Raw genomic sequence first — 22,593 nt, forward strand, 5'->3', positions numbered from 1 at the left:
CTGTGTACGTGTTTTATGTAGTAAGAAGAAAAGGTGTTTATTTTGGAGTGCTGAAAGACACATATGCACTATTTCCTAAATTTCCCAAGTGATCAATAGGAAACGAACAATACTGTCACTTTCACTGCGGTGACATCAGCCAAGTTGGACGTTTTTTCCTCTAACAAGTGACTGGTGCCCAGTTGATTGGCTTATAGATAAACAGAAATGTGCTGAAAGCAATTCTTTTTGTTCCCTCCTGTCCGGCACACACGGGTTTCGATGTTTTTTCTCCCTTTAAGGACATCTCTGACCACAGGAGTGTCATGTTTTCCTTTTTCTGCAAAAGAATTCCAGGGTGAAGGGGTTAAGTGAATCATGCGAGCCGGGGTCACATCCTGTGTTCTGGGCCTCTGGCGACCCCTAGGTTGGGAGTCTCAGGGACTTGCTGGGCGGTCGCCAGCTGGTGCGGTGAGGAAGGGGCCGCCGCTCCGAGCTGCCACAGCCCCTCCAAGCAGCAGCCCGCCTTTCCCATGGAGGCGCCACGGCAGAAGCCCTTGCCTCGTAACCCACGATACTCTTCTGAGCCAGCCAGGCGGCCTCTTGAAAACACAGGCCCAGTGTACACATTGTCACTTTCACAGCAGGTGAGTTTGTTTTGTTTTCCCCTGCATTTTGCTTTCCGAACACTGAGCGTTTCTGTGTCTCTTACACAGGTCTGCCCCTACTCTCCTTTCTTGTGCTTGGGCCACTTCCCTAAGTGTTTGCAAGTTTACTTTCTGGGAGAATTGGACCTACTTTGCCTTGAGCTCCTCTGACTAATCATTAGCTGATTAATAGCTCAGTCCAACTGATGAGGTGCACTCTCTTTCCCAGGCCAGCAGAGAGGGAGGCACCTGTGTGATATGGGGTGACTTTGACTCTGCTGCGGGGTGTGCAAAAAGCGAAGTGCACATGAGACAATTTTTTCCCTGTGGCTTTGTACGAAATGGCCGGGAAAGTCCTCAGATACTTTCCACACCCTTTCTTGGAGTTTGAACTTTCCTTTTTCCCCTTTCAGCAAGAACTCCTGCCTACAGTGGTTACAATGCCAGTGCGGCGGTGACTGGCCACTCCCCTGAGAAACCGAACGCTGGGTGTGGCCTACTTCCCCACCCGTTTCTAGGGAAACGGACCTCACATTGATGGAAGCAGCATACAAGTTTCAGACACCTCATTTGATACTGGAAATTATTTGACAGCAAATTATCTCATTCTCATCATCACCAACTGCCCCCTTTAAAAGACCAGTATTTTGGACGTAGCGTGGGAAGAATGTTTTACGTATTTTCCTCCGTAAGTGGCATTGCAGTTGAGAGTTAGATACTTTTTCCCGTTTGTCATTGCTGGTTTTTCCCCGTGGCCTCTCCCCGCTTCTCTGTGTCTGTTCTCACCATCCGTAAAAGCCGAGCCCAAACTGCTCCCGCCGTAGTGCTAGGACATTTCATTGGCCCGTTAAGCATTTTGATGATTAAAAAAAAATCCTGTAAATGCCAATCTTATTTTCAGTAGGATGGCTTCTATAGTGAATTTGTGAGTAAAGTGCTCATCCAGGAGAAATAAAATAAAATTCCTTCCCAAATACATCAGGTTCGGACCTTCGGGTCTTCTTCCCTCGGCAGTCGCTGCAGGGCCTGGCTGAGTGCAAGGACCTGTCCAGCCCCCGCCCTTGCAGTCGGACCCCACTTTTGTTTACAGCAGTGTGCTCAGGCAGGTCCTCACGAAGAGGGGGCGGGAAGGTGGGGCACAGAAAGGAAGGCCGACCGCAAGATGGAAAAAAAAAAAGAGCCATTGAAGCCCAAGCTGAAGCGTGCACTTCAGACGCGGAATCGAGCTGGCGTGCTCCTGGCATTCTGCTCTGGCGACAGCGGCGGAGCTCCCAGGCCTGCCACAGTGCGCCCAGGTGGGCCCCGTGCGGCGCGTTGTTGCTGTTAGGAGCGTAGGCTGCTGCAGCCTTCAGTATATTTCCCGTTGATACCATTAAAAATCAAGATGAGAGAAGAGCCAAGACTTCTGTGTATCAGGGTTTCATTACAAATCCAACCTCTGTGTGTGCATTGCAAGGGTCAGATGTGAGAGTCCGTCCTTCGCACGGGTTAGCATTAGTGATGACGGAGACCCCGGTGCTGCACAGCCTCAGTGCCAGCCCGTAAGTCAGACTTCACAGTCCTTCCCTCGTCTCATGTTCTGCACCTGCTGCTCCAGCCATCACAGGTGACCTGATGCAGAGCTTTTTCGTTGAACTTTGGTGTTATCTTTGATGCAATAAATACTTTTTTAAAAATTTTATTTTGCTGTCTTCTATGAAATTAAAGGAATTCACCAAAGAAAGAAAAAAAATAAATGGATGTGAATTTTTTTAGTTTGTGGGTGTGCCGAATTGTAAAAATCTTGCTTGTCTCCTAGGTTTTTACTAAAGACTGCCTTTAATCCATTTCAGAAATTTGCCCGTGACTTTGTCCGCCCCAACATTCTTTCGTGCTTCTGCTGGGTGGATTTCGAAATTGCACTGTGAGATGTTTGTTGTCACAATCGAACACTGTCGGATTTGCAACAGGCCCAAGTAGCTCCAAGTTCACAGGAGCGGAGCTGAGTTTATACATCGTGATACTCTGGCCGGAAACTGGTCTGGCGGAGAGGTGGGTGACAGGCAGGCAAGCTTCCTGTCCACAGTGCCGACTCAAGGGACTCAAGCCCCCCAGCATTATTCTCCTATCGGAGCAGGGAGACTGGTAATGGCAAATCTATCCCCTTATAAACCCAGCGAGGATGGAAACATCATTCAGAAAATAGAATTCGCTGAGAGTTTTGCTTTCACAGCTGACGCAACCACCCACCCAGCCTCCTTGGTTATTCTGGGCTCTGCCTGAGCCTCTGGTGCCCTGGGTGTTAATTATCTTATTTGTTCAAGTTGGCATGATAATGCCCGGCCCTGGCAGGAAGGGTTTCTCAGAGCTGCCTGGCCTCCTGCCTCTCCGCACAGTCTCACCAGGGCCTCGGGCACTGGCGTTCCTGCCCAGGGTGCGGCCCCCTTTCTGATGCTGAGTAAAGGGGACTCGCGGCTTTACAAACCACAGGAAGCGAGGTTTGCTTGCCTTTAAATGAAAAATAGAAAAATTTGAGGCTAGAGAACCAAAATGTTGCATTTTCACGTCTGAAGTGTACTCACAGTAGGTTTGATTACAGTGTCGAATTGCAAGCAGAGTTTATGTAGCGGTCCATACTGGAAAATCTGGACGATAGACTTTACTGTTCCCAAACGCCTGACAAAGTGCTATTTTGGGCTCACTCTGGTCAGTCCGACTGCATGCATCGTGGACCAATTAGGTTCTGTTTTTCGAAGGCTGCAACCTGGCAAAGGCTTAGAAGGATCTGCAGCTTTCAAAATGTTTAGAATCCTCCACCTTCTCTTAGAGTGGATGAAATCCAGACGGGGAGCAGCAGGGTGAGTTCACCGGGGTCACTGCTAACAAATCTTCCGGATAAAAGCATCTCCCTCTGCCCTCAGGAGCACCGGGAACCTTGGGAAGACCCCTGCGTGGGGCTCTTGGAACCCCCTCCTTCCCAGAATCTTCCTAGTGACCACAGGAGCACTCAACTGGCTTTGTCAGAGGGCCGATCGCCAGAGCGCATTTTCATTTCCTGGGGAGAGGGCGTCCCTTACACAACCGCCCTCCCCACCATGTGCCCAGCACTGTATGTGTGTTCTTGAATCCTGTGAGTTGGGGGTGTCATTCCCATTTTCCAGGGTCTTGAGCCTTAGAGGGTAAGTACTTGAGTGAGAGCACACGGCCACAAGGGGGCGTCAGGTCATCCCAGAGCCTGATGTTCTTTCCTGTGCCCCAGGCCTCTTGGTTCTTGGGTGTCTATCTAATGTCCTTTAGGATCAGAGTCTCTGCTCCCATCTCCACCTTGCTCCCAGCCAATCTCCACAAAGAAATGGTGATGAGTCCTTGGAACGCCCACGCCTCTGTCTCCCTTCCCTTTGGAGGGACACTCTGGGTGACTCAGGTCCCGGTGCTTGTTTCGTTAAGGATGGCCAAACCGCCAAGGCGCTCTCCAGGTGCTGGCCCTGGGTGTGACTGTGGCCGGCTGCTCGTGGAAGGAGAAACTGCCCGCTTTTCGAGTCTCGTGCTCCCTTGAAGCAGGACCCTACCTCTGCACCCGGGGTCTTTTCCTGAAGTTCTGACACATTCTACTAACGTTGAAGGCGATGCCTCTTGCCTTCAGCAGCTCCCTCTGCCCTCAGGAATCTGATTTATGATCTGGTGAGGCCATAAACCTCTGTTCTTCACTTCTGAAAAATAGCAAAGTATGGGAAAGAATGTAATTATAAATACCGAATTCCTATGGTCAGCAATAATGTAATGGCATGGGTTGTTGGTTTTTAAATATGGTATGCATATGGCTTTCATTTGTAAGGGGCTGGGCTCCCCCAACCCCCACCACCATATTTCTATGGAAACAGATAACGGCGAAGTGTCCCACTGAGATAGTGTTTTTCAAAATGAAAAACAGCATTTTTCTGATGACTCACTGACCAAATAGTTGGAAAATGCCAGTCTTCACCGAGAGAAGTGGGCCAGTGGGTGACAGTGACTTCCCTGCCCTCATTAGCCTGCTGATGTGGAGTCTCCCCCCACCAAACCAACCCCCCCCTGGTGTTCTCCCTGTGCAAGCCCGCCCCTCCCCACATTTTAACTTTCCCAGAGAAGGCTTTCCTGTAGATTTTTGAAATTCTCTTCCTGTCCCTTTTATCAGTCAAGGTTCTGCTCTCTAAGGGGCAACAAACTCCTTGCTGCTGCCGCACGCAGTAAGAGCAGCCACAAAGTATCCTGACGACCAAACAGCGGCAAAGGTTTGCGTTTCTATTCCTGTGGTGGGTCAGCCCCACGCTTGGACCTCAGGAGCTGGACAGAAGCAGCGCCTTGCTCTGCTCAGGTGGGAAGGGGTCACTGGTCACAGCGTGAACTCCTGTCACCTCTCCGGCCACGGAATCCAAGGCCCGAGATCGCTGTGCTGGTGTTCAGCATTTTTCCCTTGCAGCCCAGCCTCGCCCCAGTTCACAAGGATGGGTGAAAGCTGAAAAAACACCCAGGGGCTCGATGTTCCCAGGCTACTTCTCTAACAGCCTGAGAGGGCCAGAGCATCTATGAAAGCCGGTCGGCTTGTATTTTCCTTTGTGTGGCCAGTAAGTGCTGACAGTGGGGCAGTGAGTGTGAGAACGATTAAAATCCCTATGTGTCCCCCCACGGGAATATACAATCTCACAGACACCTCTTTCCTCCTGGACTCGCCCTGATGTTTTCTTTGGGTGTCATGTTTGGTTCCCAAAGTGCCAGGCTCAGATTGGGATGAGCCAAACCACACATGGGGCATGGAGGAGAGGGCTCCAAGATGTCTGAGTGGAGGTGTGCATTTTGGCCTTCCGGAGAGCCTCAGCTGCAGGTCCGTTCTTCAGTACTGTGTCTCCACCGAAAGTTTCTGTGTATGTGCATCTAGATAATTTCAGCAGCAATGATAAGCCCAGAGGTGATGGCCACAGAAAATGTATACCTCAGAGTGATGGGTAATTTCATGTGTCAACCTGACCAGGCTCGCGGATGCCCAGACGACTAGTAAACTTCATATCTGGTGTGTCGGTGAGGGGGGTCTCGGGAAGAGATTAGCATTCGAATGAGCAGACTAAAGCAGATGGCTCTCACCCAGGGGGTGTGGTGGGCACCGTCCAATCCATCAACAGCCTGAAGAGAACAGAAGGATGGAGGAAGGGTGACTTTGTTCTCTTCCTTCCTGAGCTGAGATGTCCACCTTCTCCTGCCCTCAGACATCATTGCCTTCGGCTCTCAGGCTTTCGAGCTCAGACCAGGACTTAACACCATTGGCTCCCCAATTCTCAGGCCTTTGGGCTCAAACTGAATTATACCATCAGCTTTCCTGGTTCTCCGGCTCACAGACAGTGGACTGTGGGTCGTCTCAGCCTCTGTAACCTCATCTATATAGGAACTTTGTGTGTGTGTGTGTGTGTGTTTGTGTGTGTGTGTGGTGGGCACTCCAGAATGTGACTGTGGCCACGTAAGTTAACTTGCACCATCACTGGTTTTCCAGATAAGATGGCTGTGAACAGCAGAGTTGCCTTTTAAGTTTGGAACAGTGGAGTAAACCCAATTTCCCGGCATCATGAAATCAACCCCAGTGGGTACAATAAAGTCGACACAGGCACAGAAACAAAGGTCCACACGATGCTGGACTCCCACTGGCCCTATTCCAACCCTTGATCTAAAAAAATATATATAATGCAGTTAGTGGGACCTTGTTTAAGAAAACCCTTTAATATCTAGCTGCTCACATTGAAAGAAGGAAAAAGAGTATTTAGGTAAACTAACACTAAGGCTAATTATGTGCCCAGCACCATGCTTGGGGCTTTTGATGAGTTATCTGATTTATTCCTCAAAAGATCCACATTGCTCTTGTCCCGGGAACATTAGGGACCCGTTCCAGGCCATGAAGGAGTCCCATCCGCCCTGGAGCACTACACTCGGCGCTCCACAGGGCCATGAGCAGGGGTCCATCTGCCACAGGTTCCCATCCTGTAGCAGCGGTGTGCAGCCTGGGCGGCCAGGTGGGCACCATGCCTGAGGGTCATTCCCATGGCACAGCACTGTGCCAGGAATGGAGGGTCTGTATTGGACATTCAACCACAGCCTCCTCCCGGCCCAGCTCTCGCCCCCAGCGGAGCCCTGATCGGCAGTCAGGCACCTCCTTCCCTCCTTCAGGGCCTCAGTATCCATCACTGCCAGGGCCACACGCATTCATCCAGAAGAGTCCTCTAACCACCGCACCTGCGAGGGTGGAGCTCTCACCCCCCTCCTGCCCTCCGGCCTCTCTGCAACTCTGTCACCTCCTGCCCGGGATAGCATGCCCATAGCTGGTATTGGGAGTGGGTGCCTTGCCTGGTCACAGAGGAAGAACTAGGCAGCTCTCCTGCAGCAAGCCCCCGGCTTCCCAGTTTTGTGGCTCCTTCCCCGGAAGGAGCTGGCTGGATCTGCTTCATTGGATCTGACAGTTTACAGAGGAGTTCCTGTTCCCAGATAAGCTGCTTCCTTCCTGACAAGACACGGTCCCTCTGGTTTTCAGATGGCGGCAGCCATGTTCATGGGGGGTTTTCCTGGAGCCACAGCATCTGGGCTGCCAGCGGCTGCATCTGCTGTGTGTCTGGGGAAGATGCTCCTCCTTCTGTGCCGTGCAAGGCCTGGTGGCTGCTTTAATAAGAAAGAAGCCCCAAAGAAAAGGCACTTCCACTGGTGGTTTTCCACAAACTGAAATAATTATCTTTTATCCTGCTAACTTTATCCTGCTGCGACCAGTTTTGTTCGGGGAACTAGTTTTGCTTTGAACGCAAATGTGCTTCCCTCTTGCATCTGTTCACCACAAGCTTTCCAAACAGGCAATGACAGACCGCTAAGTAAAATATTTTATTCCCTGAACAAAGCACTTCTGTGCTTTTTGAAAACATGTTTCCTGAAGAACCATGTGCAACATCCTCCTTTTCCAAGCAAGTGCCTGTGTGAATCTGACTTCTCTCCGGGGTTCACTGAGCCAGAAACGCATCCCTCACTTGGCTGCGGGGGGAGGCCAACCTGTCGGTCCACAAGGTTACAGGCCCATAGTCAGACTACCAACCCCTTCTGCTGATGGAAGCCAGACGACGGGGCTGCATTAAAAGATGGCTGAGGAAGTGACACAGACTAGCACATTTTCACCTTTCTGATCTGAAGAGAGTTGCTCCCAGATGCTGTTTCCGCCGTCCAGCTTTTGTCACGCAAACTATTCAAGGAGGAAATTGTGGCCGGGAGGGCAAAGAGCCCACGTGCCATAACCTTCACGTTGTAACGCACACACACACACACACATAGACAGAGGAAACATTAGGGGACATTAGGAGGAGGAGAGCTCAGGGTCAGCTGTGGTGGAACCCCTACAGTTCATAGGTCAAGACACCAAGGTTCCCCTCACACTCATTAGGATGAGTATTGTTCAAACACAACAAAGCAAAACAAAGTAATTGTTGGCAAGGATGTGGTAAACTTGGAACCCCGGCGAGTGTGTAAAATGGTGCAGCTGCTGCGGAACAGAGTATGGTGATTCTTCAGAAAACTTAAAAATAGAATCATCCTATGACCCAGGAATTCCACTTCTGGGTATATACCCAAAAGAATGGAAAGCAGGCTCTGAGAGAGGTTTGTATATTCAGAGCAATGTTATTTATAATAGCTAAAATGTGGAAACAGCTCACATCCATTAACAGATGGAGAAAATAAAATGTGGTGTATACATGCAATGGAATATTATTCAGCCTTGAAAAGGAAGGAGACTCTGCATACGATAGAGCACGGATGAAGGTATTATGCTAAGTGAAATAAGCCCATCACAAAAAGACAAACACTAGGTGATTGCACCGATAGGAGGAACTCAGGAAGGGCGATCAAAATCAGAGGGATGGGAAGTCGAAGGGTAACGGCCAGGAGAAGAGTTACCGGAGATGCGTGGTGCTCAGGGTGCTCGTGGTGCGCAACGTCAGGAGTGTCTTTGAATACGCTGAAAACCCTACACTTAAAAATGGTTACGATGGTCATTTTTATGTTATGGAAAAATACTGGGGAAACATAAAGACAATCCTCATCCAGAGTAGCAAAGATACTGGCCCAGGCTCACAGGGCTGGCTGGCCAGAGCCAGGGTTCGGGCTGCCTGCAGCTCCCTGTCCCCACATCCCTGCTCTGGCGCATCGCATCCCCCCACAGGTCAAGACAGTAGAGGAACTGTGCGTTGTTCGTGCAGCTGCTGAGGCTTCGTGAATTTAGGGAATTTGTCCTTCCCCATCGCTGCCCCTTCACAGCCCAGCTCTGCTCTCTGAAGTCTTCCATCGCTGACTAACAAGTCCAGGATTTTAAAGGGCATATATGACAATAGAGTGCACACGGCCAAGATGGCTTATAAAAAGGTGAAAAATCCCCAAGAAAGTAGAGTATCGGGAGTAAACAAAGACTGGGCTGATTTGAGGTGTTTGGAAGGTGCTAAATAAAGACAACATTTGAAAAGAAGGTGGGGAGAGAATTCAAATGCTGTATATAGGACAAGGAGGGAAAACAAAAGAATGGTGTCCTCTGTTTGGAAAAGACTTCCACCTGATTACGTCTCTCCCTGTTGTAGATCCTTCTGTGATTTTTCTTTGCTTTTCACTGTGGCTCAGAAGTCAAGCTGCCCACCCGCCATGTACCTTTTCCCCTTCATCCCTACACTCCCCAGACTAGACTCATCTGCATCCTTTCAGGATCCGGAATTACAGCCTCCCTCTGTGAGAAGACTTTCATCCACACCCAGACTAGTTTATCACACACATCCATTTCCTTTTGTATCGCTTGGTTCTTGTTCGTTGTTTGTCTTCCCTGTCAACCTATTAATTCCAAGACTGGTTTGGGCCTGTCCGCTCTCAGTTACCCAACACTTTGTGCAGTGGGCACTCCACAAACACTTGTTGAATGAACTCTCTAACGAACAGGTGATGGAGAACCCAGGACAGGTCAATGCATGCGTTGCAAAGCAATAAAAGAGGGGAGAGATATGTGTAGTCAGGAAAGACTTGTATGAAGCGATGGGTTGTCTGCTAAGGCTAGAAGAAAATAAATACAAATTAGCAAGGAGGAGTCAGAAGTCAATGTGAAGTCATGGGGGAAGCGTGGGTGTCGAAGGCAGGGTCAACTCTTGACCGAGTCTGTCTTGACTGTGCAGCTGAGTTATTTTGATTGCACTTGCTTGTTCTGCACCAGCAGAATGATAGTCAGCCTGGAAAAAGGCAGAACATGGATTGGTAGGAAGGACCTGAATCCTAAGATAACACCTAGCTGTGCTAAAAATGTCGTCTCTAGGTAAATAGCATATAAATATCACAGGGCTGAGTTTCAGGGCCATTGTTGGTTAAACTCTGAGAAACAAAGCATCATCAGGAGACAGACAGAAAGAGGTAGATTTTAAAAGCTTCGGCTCCACAAGCTTGGTGTCTATCCACAGTAAAATTCTAGATCAGGTTATGCAAGGTGGTCTATGAACATCCTCACGGAGAAAAGCATTAATTAGTGGATATCAGCAGAGACTCACTAAGAACAAGCAACACAAGATTACTTTTCCCCACAAGATTACTGGATTGAATGCAATAAATGAATAAATCTTCTTGCATAAATCCTACTTAAGTTAAAAAGAAATAAAAATAAAAAATACACTTTTAAAAACCCAGTATACTATCATAGCTTCTCTTAGAGTTCAAGTGCATATTTAACATGTAAAGATTCTGAGACATTCTGCACCAAAGACGCCCATTTAAACATGATCCCGCTGAGTAAGTGTTCCACAAAACACATTTGACAAAGGATGCTTGGACAAATTTCAGCAAGGTGTATTACAAAGGCTTTCGTTACATAAACTGTTAAGGACGTAAGGGAACTTGGGATTAAAAATAGCTCAGTGGAACTACAGCTAACTAGACAACTGTACGTAAAGAGCATTAATTAATTGACTAGTAGCCGCTCTATGAACAGTCCCAGATATTAGTAGAATGTCTCAAGGCTCTGCCCTTGGTCCTGGAACGTTCAGCATTCTTACAGGGGCTTGTATCACAACATTGAAGACCTATTTGAAAAAAATTGAAGGAGCCTAAAGTGAGTGTTAATATGCTATATAACACATAGAAATGCCATCTCAAAATCAAGAAAGGAATCCAAAAGAAGCCCACTGAGACTTGTTAGAAACGATAGTATAAGTAAAGGATGGGTGAATTCTGACTTGCAAGTAGCTCATATTAAAAAGACCTGAGGTCACAGCCACACCAAGATGCGTCCAGGCCAGATGCTCGATAGGGCTGCTGTGCCTCTGAAGTCAGTGAAGCCACCCTCGGCAGGTGAGATGGCTTGCAAGGCAATCAGGATGGACTGGCCACCCTGGGAACGGTGTCCTGGTCTTCTGTTGCATTTGGAGAGAAACATTGACTAGTTGGAGCACATTTGGAAAATGACCAACATCAGGAACATATGCTCTGAGAAAAAAGTCTGAAAATATATTTATTCAGACTTCTTTTTAGATGATCTATAAAAAGAGAAGATAAGGGGCATGTTGATAATTGACTTTGGGAGGCCGTGTAGTATAGTAGGAAAGAGGTGAATTTGTGCTTACATCTCTGCCGTAGTACTTCTAGGCTATGTAGCCTTGGACAGGTTTCCTAACACCTCTTAGCTTCAGAGCCATTTAAACCAAGCAACAAAAAACCTTACCATTCCTATGTAGTGCAGCTACTATGACGATCCTCAAGCAGAGTAGGTGGTCGATACAGGACTCTCTTCCTGTTCTCCACGTGAAGAAGCACCATCATAGCGGTGAGAAAAGTGACCCGCTCGATGCAGATCCAGGAGAAAGCTGGGCCCAATGGGAGAACTCCCCTAATGAAGGTAGGTTTGGCTGATGAAAAGTAGGGACTTGGTGGTCATCAAAAGCTGGAAAACAAAGAAACTGGCTCAGCTGCTTTCATATTGACAGCAGAACCACCATGGATTCTACAAAAGAGATCTCTGCTTTGGGTGGGCGATGGGATTGGATGACCCCTAGATCTTCTCCAACCCTGAGACTCCATGATTCGGACAATCTGCCAGACTGTTTACTGTTCTCTCCCAGAGGTAGTCAAGTCATGTATGTTCAACTCCCATTTATACGTATTGAAAAGATACTTACGCGAACTTATTTAAAATTATTCTTTGGCATTCCTTACGAGTTCTTTTTCTCCTACTTTGGGGACCCATATAGCCTTATTCAGAGATTTTTTTCTCAGTGGGTACTTAATGGGTACTTAATAAATGTGATGGATTAGTAAAAGAGGTCTTTGTGGTCCGTCGCCCACACACTCACACGTTGGAGTCATTCAAACATGTGTTGAAATCCTAGCTCTCCTACAGAAGTACTTTCCCCCTACGTGATGGATATACTCTGAAACTAATCCCAGGGGTGGGTGAAGATACAGAGAGGAGGCTGCTGAGTTCTGCCAGTCATTATTGCTGGGAGAACAAAGCCACGAAGGCACCAACCAGACTCTCCCAGTTCACCCCACCCCCACCTTTTGCATCTTCACTCCTGCCAGTGTCTGGCTGCAGGGGGCAGCACTGGGGTTTCGCGGATTCGAAACCCCCCATTCGAAACACCACAGTCTCCTGCACAGGGTTGGTGCCCCTAGATCCAGGAAACCTGATCACAGAGGAGACGCCCACTTTTCCAGAGAACAAAGGACAGCTCCCTCCAACCTGCAGAGATCTAGAAAGCCAGAGCAGTGCAGGAGAAGCTAAAAATCTCGTGTTTCAATGACACCCACTAGAAAAAAATTGAAAGATTTCTTCTTATCAATCTACTAGAGAAGTGCCACTCACACACAGACACCTGGACGGAGAAGAAATCCACCAAATACCACGGATAACCAAGATAATGAGACAGCTCGGAAACAAAATGAAAGAGCTCCAGAAAAAAAATTTAAAGACAGGGAAATATGTGATTTAAATTACTGATGTTCTGAAAAAACTCAGTGAGTTACAAGAAACCACAGATGGGTACTTTAATAAACTCAGAAATAAAATCTACGAACAAAATGGGTACTTTACCAAATAAACTGAAATTTTTAAAAAGAACCAGATAGAAATTCTATAGATGAAGAACTCAATAAAAGAGATCAAGAATGAACTAGTGAGTTTAGGAAATAGAGAAGGCCAAGTGGAGGAAAGAATTAATGATATTGAAGACAGAAATCTAGAAATGATGTAGATAGAAGAGAGAAAGTTGAGCATAAAAAGAAATGAAAGAACTCTAATAGAACTATCTGACTCCATCAGAAAGAATAATATAAGAATAACAGGGCCCTGGCTTGTGTGGTTCAGTGGATTGAGCTCTGGCCTGCAAACCAAAAGTTTGCAATTTCAATTCTAGGTCAAGGCACAGGCCTGGGTAGCAGGCCTGGCTCCTGGTTAGGGGCGTGCAGGAGGCAACTGATCGATGTATCTCTCATGCATCAATGTTTTTTTCCCTATTGTTCTCCCCTACTCTCTCTCTCCATAAATAAATAAATAAGTAGGCAAACAAACAAACAAAACAATAATAATAGGCATACCAGAAGGGAGAATGGAACAGTGAGCCTATTCAAGCAAATAGTGGATGAGAACTTCCCCAACCTATGGAAAGAGCTAGAACCTTAAATCCAAGAAGCAAACAGAACACCTAATTACCTTACACCTTCTCCAAGGTGCACTGTATTAAAAACGTCAAAAATTAATGACAAAGAAAGAAATCTTGGCTCTCCTTCTTGGCTGTGTACCCTTGGGCAAGTTACTCCCTGGGCCTCATTCTCCTCCTCTGCAAGATAGATAGAGTCCTAACAGCTCTAAGATGAAATGGAAAGGATATTTTAAGTCCTTAGAAAAACAGTAAGTGTACAACAAATGTCAGATATTATTTTTGTAGTGGCTGTCAGAGTGAATGTAAATCAACTTCATACTCATATAAGGGTTTACACAGTAAGAAGCTTAGAAATGAACTGGTTCTTCCTTGCACCTGCTTATTTAAAACCATGGTCTTGGTTTTCATGCCCCAAAGCCTACTTAAGTCTATTATCCTAGTTCCTGCAACATTCACGGCGGGGACAAAGAGTAATCAACTGGAAATCGGCAAAAATGAAGACTTTAAAATGGGGGCAATTTAGCCTTGTCCAGAAAATCTATGACAAGGCCTAGCTCATTCGAAACATACTCATGGGAAATAACTGGTATGCAGTCATCCCGTGCTGGAAACCAAGCGAGCCTCCAGCTAAGGTCACTCAGGAAACTGCCCTGCCTCTTGTTCTACAGAATAGAGACCGTCTAATGGATATGCCCGGGGGGGCCTGTGAGCTTCTGCAGACAGGGCCTGCCCTGAGGTTAGGGCCTAGCCCAGCATGAGCAATGGTCTAGACTTGGAGATAGTTGATTAGGATGGGAGGAAAAGAGGATGAAGTGGAGATGCCTTTTAAACACATTTTTTAAATTGTGGTAAAGAAAACCTGCATGACCTAAAACTTACCATTTAATTATTTTTAAGTATAAAGCTTTGTAGTGTTAAGTATATTCACATTGTTGGGTAACAGATCTCAAAACTTTTTTATCTTGCAAAACTGAAACTCTCATTAAACAACGTCCCATTTCCCCTTCCCTCCAGCTCCTGGTAAGCACCATTCTACTTTCTGTTTTTATGACACTAACTACTTTAGATACTTCATATAAATGAAATCATACAACATTTGTCTTTTTGTGACTGGCTTATTTCAATTCGCACAAGGTACTGAAGATTCATTTATGACATAGCATGTGATAGAACGTCTTTCCTTCATAAGGATGAATGGCATTCCATTGTGTGTGGAATGTATATATAAAATTTTGTGTATCCATTCATCCATTGATGGATGCACTTGTTTTTTGTTGTTTTTTTTTTTACTACCTGGCTATTGTGAATAATGCTTCTAGGAACAGTGGTGCTCAAATATGGAAGTGATTTTAAAGGGACACAGCAGAGTCTGGAAAGCTGTAGGGGGAGATTTGGAGAAATAAATGTGCAGACAAAGAAGCAACTAGAAAGCAATTTACGCCCAACAGCGGCAGTTTTGAAAGGACACCAGTGACCAGCTGGTAGAAAGATCGTTAGTCATGGATTGTTGAGTTGTAAGGAACAGAACCCACTCAAACTGGCTCAAAAGGAGAGAAGAGCTTATTATAAAAACACAGAGGTGTGTGTCTCATCGTACCCAAGGTGAGGCTGCAAGAAAGACTAGAAACAAAAACGGGAGTTAAAAATCGAAGTTCCTCAGTTTACTCCTACAGAACCCGCCTTCATTCTGTCAATAGTAAGCACTGCTGTTCTAGACTTCATGAAAACGCTGTAAATAAAACAGGCTTTACATGGAGAAAGGTGAATAATAAGCAATTAAATAAACAAGCCATTTCGAATTCTGTAAATTGTATGGAGAAGAAAGCGAATACTGTGAGAAAGAACGGAGTGGAGGTGGGGTTGGGATCGGGCCTGACTTTACCCAGAGGAGCGCTGACGGGCTTTCTTCAACTCGAAGGCCACATTGAAGCCACACTGAGGTGACAGCAATGTGCCGTTCAAGGCAGAGTAGACGGAATGCTAAGGATGTGAGAGAAGGTCATGGGCCTAGAGGGAGGTGAACGAGAGGGTGTGGAGCTGGTGGAAAGGAGTATAAGGCACAGAGCTTTGTTGTTCATGGAGTGGGTTTTTTTTCTCTAGCACAGTGGGAATCTACTCACAGATTTTAAACAAGGGAGTGACATTATCTGATTTACATTTCTAGAAGATCCTTCTGGCAGTCAGATGGAGGGTGGGTTGGAGAGAGGAGGGAAGAATGGGGAAGTGAGATTCTTGTAGACAGTGGCTTAGGTCAAGGTGGAGAAGTCAAGACATAATTGGGGTACATGAATATTCAGCAGTATTATTCATAAGAGCAAAAAGGTAAAAATGATCCAAATGCCTATCAACTGATGATTAGAAAACATTTGGTACATCCATACAGTAGAATATTATTCACCCATAAAAAAGAATGAAGCACTGATACATGCTACTATATGGATAAACCTGAAAAACATTTTGCTAAATGAAAGAAACCAGTTGCAAAAGGACCACATATTTACTCATATACCAATCTTACTCATATGAAATCCCAGAATAGGAAAATCTATAGAGACAGAAAGTAGATTCATGGTTGCCTAGGGCGAGGGGAATGGGGTTATGGAAGAAGAGGTGATAGCTAAGTGGGGGATCTTCTTGAGACAATGAAAATGTTCTGAAAATGACTGTGAAGATGGGTGCCCATCTCCGTGAGTGCACTAAGAACCATTGGAGTGTATACTTTACATGGGTGCATTGTATGGTATGTGATCTCTGTCTCAATAAAGCTGTTAAAAAAGGACTCATCCTTGGGAGGCAGAACTGGCAGGATCCACAGCTGGTTCAAAGCAGGAGGGCACAGCCTCTCATCTCTATTTTCTCTGTGTCACTGTGCCATCTCCTTCCTGTTTGTGGCTGGGCTTTCTCTGCACACAAGGAGAGAAGTGCTATCCTGGGGCTCACTCCACATTCCATCCAGCCCCACGGCCCTGCGCCTGAGCAACAGAAACCTCTGTAACCCAGTTTCAAATCCCTAGAGTGGAGCTTGTTTGCCCACCGTGGGTCTGTGGCAGGGAAACAGGACTCCCTGGTCCTTCAGGCAGGCCCACCCCTCAGCAAGGCTGTGAGGGGTGAGCAGCTCCCATCCTCAGAGGAAACAGGGGTCTATTTTCAGGTTTTTGAACCAGAACTGACATAGATGATCATCTTCTTCGTGCCACAGACACTGTCAACTGCTTTCACCTCCCTAATCCCTTTTAATCCCTCCCATGCCCTGTATGAAAGCAACTGACGACTAAAGAAAACATCAGCTGGGTTCACCAGGGGCAAATTTGAAACGTGGCACCAAGGCCACCACTGGTGAAATCATCTACCCCAGCGTAGAAAAAGGCCTCCTGCAATGGGGTCATCAGCCGCAGTGTCTGGTTCCCAGACGGCTTGTTTTCAGTTCACCAAAATGCAGGGCTCAGAGTGCCTCCAGGTTCATGAGCTGCTGCAGCCAAGAGAGAGATGTTTCTGAAAGACGCTCCAAAACCAGGCTGGTGGGAAGCGAATCTGTTACGTGATGATTTGGTTCTTAAACATTAGAAATCTGTGAATTCTCTAATTAAAAATCCTCCCTAGCCTTTGCTATCTGATGTTGACTCTTGAGAAAGAATGAGCACCAATGCCTCAGACTGAAGGTGGGGAGCAAGACACAGGGCAAGTCTGTGTTCCTTAAGCTAATCAGTGTTTGTGTTATAGGCAGAACCCAAATCCAAACCATATTTTGCACCCACCCCCCAAATCCCCTCTTAATTCTCAAGTCCAAGTCTATTATGTGAGAAATCTAGTCTGTATGTTTCATACTCATTTACACTTAACTCATCAAAGCATTTCCTCTGAAGAAATATTTGATGTCCAAGGAGACTTTAGAAACTTGTTCTTTTTAACAAGCCTTTGTTCTTAGACAGAAAGGAGGTGATGAAATTGTATATGCAGAGAATAAATGAACTTGAACCTCAGAAAGGCTACACTTTGTTTAAGTACGTTCTATATTTGGAAGAAACAACTTTAGGAATGAGCTGTTTTTCTTTAAAAAAAAATTTATTTTCCAGAGGCGCCTTCAAACGGACTTGGATTCTCATGCCAAAACAATGTTCTCTCAGCTGTTGGTAGGCACCATTGGTTGATGAAGCCCATCTCCATAAGGCATTCTGAGGTGACCTTCAACTTTTAGTTAGAAGAAACTGCACCTAATTTTGATCTTTCTCTAATAATCTGTGACCAAATCTGCTCACGGGGAACATTCTTCTGAGACCCCAGCATGTGTGCTGGGGAGAACAAAGCTCCTGAGGAAGGAGGTGCCACAGAACCGCAGGGCCACCTCTCCGCAGCCCCTTCCATCGGGACTATTCCCGGGCCGTCTCAGAGGAAGTGAACTCATGTCTTCTCTTATCCCCCAAAGCTCCACCTTTCCCCCTGAATTTGCTAACACTTACCTTTACCCTTCACTCATGTCACATTTTATTCCATCTCCCCACAGAGTGGTATCATGGGGCTGTGGGGGTGGGGGAGGAAGCAGAGGCTGCTGCTCCTGCCCCTGAGAGGTTCATCATTTCACTGGGAGAAAAGGCTACCCAACTGAGAAGTTCAAGAGATGTGGGCTTGGAGGGTATTCCAGAATTTCCAAGAAGGGAAGGGTGATCTGGAACAGACAGGGCAGGAAAAGTTCCCCAGAGCCAGTGGGCCCTGGGTCCTGGGAACAGCTGCCTGAATCCTGATGCAACCATACCCAAGGGGACAAAGACACAGGCACCCTTGTTGCTGGTGCAAATAGGGGTTTTCCATGGAGTCACGTGAGAAGTATTTTGGGGACCCATGCATAGGAGGATGAGGTATAGTGGTTAATATTTGTTGGAGCAAAAATAAAGGGCTGCCCCCAGGCACCCGGCATCTCATCCATGCCCAGACAGCTCAGCTCTGTCTTGCTGTGGGGAGAGCCCAGCCTCTGAGACCACAAGCCTCCACTTGTCTTCACCAAGCCCAAGAGGACCAGTGCCCAGAGATTCTGTGCCATTGGCCCAGCATCAGCAGGGCATCTGAAGCTTTTGTAGTTCAGTTCAGTCCATGCCAAAGCTCCGTCCAGCTCAGATTCTGTCCCCATCTGGCTAGTGTAGTCTCGGTTCCTGGGTGTGCTCCAGCAGCTGCTACAGCGCCACACCCAGCGCACTGGAGCCACGCCCTTGGAGACACGTGGCTGCTGGGGAGAGCGCAAGAATCGAAGAGTGGATGAAGACTGGGGCCTTTGTTAAGCCTTAATTATAGTATCCTGGGCTTGAGAAAGAGTAGGCTTTTCTTAAAACTCATCAGTTTCTTTCCTGGTTCTTCAAGGCCTGGGGCTTGGGCTTCAGCGAAGTCCACCCCCCTCTCTGTCCCCTCCCCCTCCCCATCTCTTTTTTAGATCTTCCCGTTTCAGGCCCTCATCCTATTCAATCCTTTCTCAGGCTAGACACCTCCCCTCTATGGTCACCATCTTGGCTTTTATGTTTATTCCTCCCCCTACACCATAGTCTTGGGGGGTAAACTGGTTTCCCCCTCCCCACCCAGTTTCAGGAGATTGAAAGCCACTCCTTCCTCCCTACACCAGGAAGTGGGAATGGGCAGATGTTAATTCCCTTGGTGGGGGATGTGGCCATCCCCGGGGGTGTCTGCAGCTGTAACATCTACACGGAAGCCTGGGTAAGTATAACTTCCAGGTGCAGTCAGACCCAGCCAGTCTCTCGCCCCTCTCTTTGGTTAACTCTCAGGTGCCTATGCTAACTCCCTGGGCATCAATTGGATGCTTCTTCAAATGGATGTTTTAAAAATATTTGCTTGATGTTTATCTGGAAAAGAACTGTTTTAGTTCCTCTTGCGGTCTGTGCTGGGAAAGCTGCCTGGATAGGATGATGCGAGATACGGGTAAATATTTAGCTCCATGCCTGGAGAGAAGGAACAAGGCTCAAGATGAGCAAACAGGGTTTAGAGAAACAGCACTTGCTTTTCTCCAGTGCTCCGAGCTAGTGCTTAGTGCTTACAAGCATGTTTTCGTTTGTTCTCCATTACAGCAATACAAGGCAGGTGTCACGATCCCATTGAACAGATGAGGAAGAAGAAACGTAGAGGCTAATACACTTGCCCATAGGCAGCTAATACAGAGTGACGTTTGTATAGAAACCCAGTATAGGGTTAGGATGGACCAGGGGAGCAGAGAAGAGAAAAGATTAGAATCAGGGAGAGCAGAAAACCACTGAGAAGCCACAAGGTAAAAAAGAGACAGTGGGCAGAGAAAGAACAGGCTTCAGGCTGGACAGAGAGAAAAAAAAAGTTTCTGGTCCCGATAAAACAAGGGTGATGTTGAAACCTGACTTTTGTGCGAGGGCATGGGTGTGAAGGAAACGAGGCTGGGTCTGCTGTGTTTGAGGTTCCCGGAGAGCTGGGTGTGAGGCTTCTGGACTGTGCTGGAAAGTGGTCAGTGCTGGGAAGTGGTCAGTGCTGGACGGGAGGACTAGCCTCATGCGGATGGGACCACCAGGCAAGATGGACAGCAGAGCAGCCCACCGTACACTGAAGCTTTGGGACCACACTGTGCTCCTCACAATACAATATCGGCGCTTCTCAGTGCCGGCTCTGCTGTTTCTGAGTCAGAGCATCCAAAAATGGAGAGAGGAGGCTTTCGGTTGTCCCAGTGACTGGAGGATGCCACCGCCATACAGGGTGTGTCGGGTTACAGGTGTCCTACAATGCACAGGACAGTTCTGAACAACGAAAAATCACTCTGGGGCCCTCTTGATTTCTGTATATCCCACTGGACATTCATTTAGGTGAAAAATCTACTTATAAGTCTCTGAATCTAAAATCTAACCACAGTTTCCATATACACATATTTTTCTCCATTTAAATTAATATTCAGTTTCCCAAGAATGTAAACATATAAATAAAAAGTTGTACTTTGTTTTGCTGGAACTAAACTGAATTGTTGTAGTTCAGAAAAATCACATCTCTGATGGCAATATAATTCTAAAATTTGAGGTATTAAATAGCTAACCCATTAATAATGGCCCCGCATATGTATTCAAGCATCGGGCTGTTTTGTCTTTGAGTACTCATGTCTAACCATAAATTGAAATACATTTTAAGCTATAGATTCCTTTATCTTCTATATTACAGTGAGGCCATTATATTGATCTTTTGAAATTATGCACATAGATGAGTTATAGTATCTACAACGTTTGTTTAGGGGAGTGGAGAGGGTGTTTCAGATTAATTGTTCTAAGGAAGAATGAGGACTAATGCAGTTGAGAGCCACTGGCTCCAGACTAGCACCATCCAATATAAATATTTGTAAATGTAAGTTACAAAAAAATGTTGAATTTTCAGTAGTCATCTTTAAAAAAAAAAAAATAAAGGGATGGAATATTATGCAGCCTTGAAAAGGAAGGAAATCCTGTTACATGCTACCACACGGGGAACCTTGAGAACATTATGTTCAGTAAAATAAGTGAGCCACAAAAAAGACAAATTCTGTATGATTTCACTTTATATGAGGCATCTAAAGTTGTCAAATTCTTGGGAACATAACATAGAATGGTGGTTGCCGAGCACTGGTGGGAGGAGGAAGGAAGGAGTTGTTAGTTACTGGGCACAGAGTTTCCAATTTTCAAGATGTAAAAATGCTGGGGATCTGTGTTACACAAGGTGAATATCCTTATCAGCACTCTACAGTCCACTTAGAAATGGTTAAGACGATGCATTTTGTGTGACTTACTTTTGACCAAAATAAAAAACTAAAAGGAGCAGATAAAATTAATTCTAATGATAGGTACTTATTTAACCCAATATATCCAAAGTGCCCTCATTAGAATTTGGAGCTCTCAGTATATGATCAATGTAAAACCTATCAGTGAGATACTTTGTTTTCTTTTTCTGGTGGAAGTTTTTGAAATCTGTGTGTATTTTACACTGACAGCACCCATCAACCCAAACCAGCCACTTTTTACTGCTCGGTGTTCACACGTGGTTAGTGGTGACCGAATTGGATGGTGAAGTTCAAGATAATAGCTAACACTTGTTGAGCAGACTTTCGGTGCCAGCCGCTGCTGTGAATTCTTTGCATAGAATGACTCGGTCCTCATAACGGCCCTCTGAGATGGGCACAATTACTGTCCTCCACAACACACAAGGAGCTAAAGGTCAGACAGTTGAGCAGCTTGCCTGAGGTCACACACCACTGAGTCCCCAAGCGGAAGGCTGAACCCGGACATCTGTCTCCAGAGCCCTGCCTTAACCACTTTGGAAGACTTTGCCCTGGGACTCCTTTTCTGGCCCCTGGGGGCGTCAGCACAGCCCTGGTGACCTTAGGGCAGCAGGAACCTGGCTGGCTGGCTCACTAAGGAGGAGGGTAGGCTGGTCTCTGCCTGAGATTCCTGAGGAGCATGGCAGAGGTGCTGGCCTGCCCTTCTGAGAAGCAGACAGAAACTCGTGCTTGCCTCACAACTGCCTGCAAGGTTCGCTATTCTTCGAATTTCCATTGGGCAAGGCAGCGGTCTGGGCAAATCAATACAAAACAGATGGGGCAGAAAGACCGCCCAGACTTACTACCAGGACCTTGTTGGTGAATTGTCTGCATTCCAATACATTTTTTCTCCTGGGTTCTCCTTAATAAAGACAGATTTGTTCCCTAAAAGATTATAACGACAACTTCCTCATTAATTACCAAATTAAGCCCCATCACAAAATGATTACATTTGCTTCCTACCTAAACACCTCCCCTCACTGAGGCAAAGCCTCATTTAAACTAATATGCTTTTAACTTGCTTCATTTCAACGCCTCCTTAGAGGCTACTAATGAGCTGACTCCTTGCCCAGCTGGTCCCTCAGCCCTTCCTCCGGCTCCGTGTTAAAGACCAATTTAACTCTTGCGGTACAGAAAAGGGGAGGACTCGTCCTTTGAGTCAGACGCCTGGCTGGAGCCTTCTTCTTCAGGGATGTGTACATTTAAACCTGCAACCTTGAGCCTGAGCCCCCACGAAGTGAGACTCCAATTGCTGCTTCCAGAAACCTGAAAATTGCCGGAGGAGAGCACAGCACTGGAGTGAAACGGCCTCCTGGTTTCGAGTGGGCAGCTTAATGAGTCAGATAATTATGCCCAGATCCTCTTTACAGGGGCCTGTTAATTATTACTTAATAAAGAGATGATTTCAGGCTGTGACCCACAAGGCTGGTGGCATTATAACCACAGAGCTGGAGAACTGCCTCCTCCCAGATGTCCTCCTCTGCAGGGAGACAGCGTGCTTTGAAAGGACCCCTCAGCCCTGCTT

Source organism: Sturnira hondurensis, unplaced genomic scaffold (genome assembly GCF_014824575.4).
Source record: "Sturnira hondurensis isolate 20B ecotype Veracruz unplaced genomic scaffold, ASM1482457v3 Scaffold0006413, whole genome shotgun sequence".
NCBI lineage: Eukaryota > Metazoa > Chordata > Mammalia > Chiroptera > Phyllostomidae > Sturnira > Sturnira hondurensis.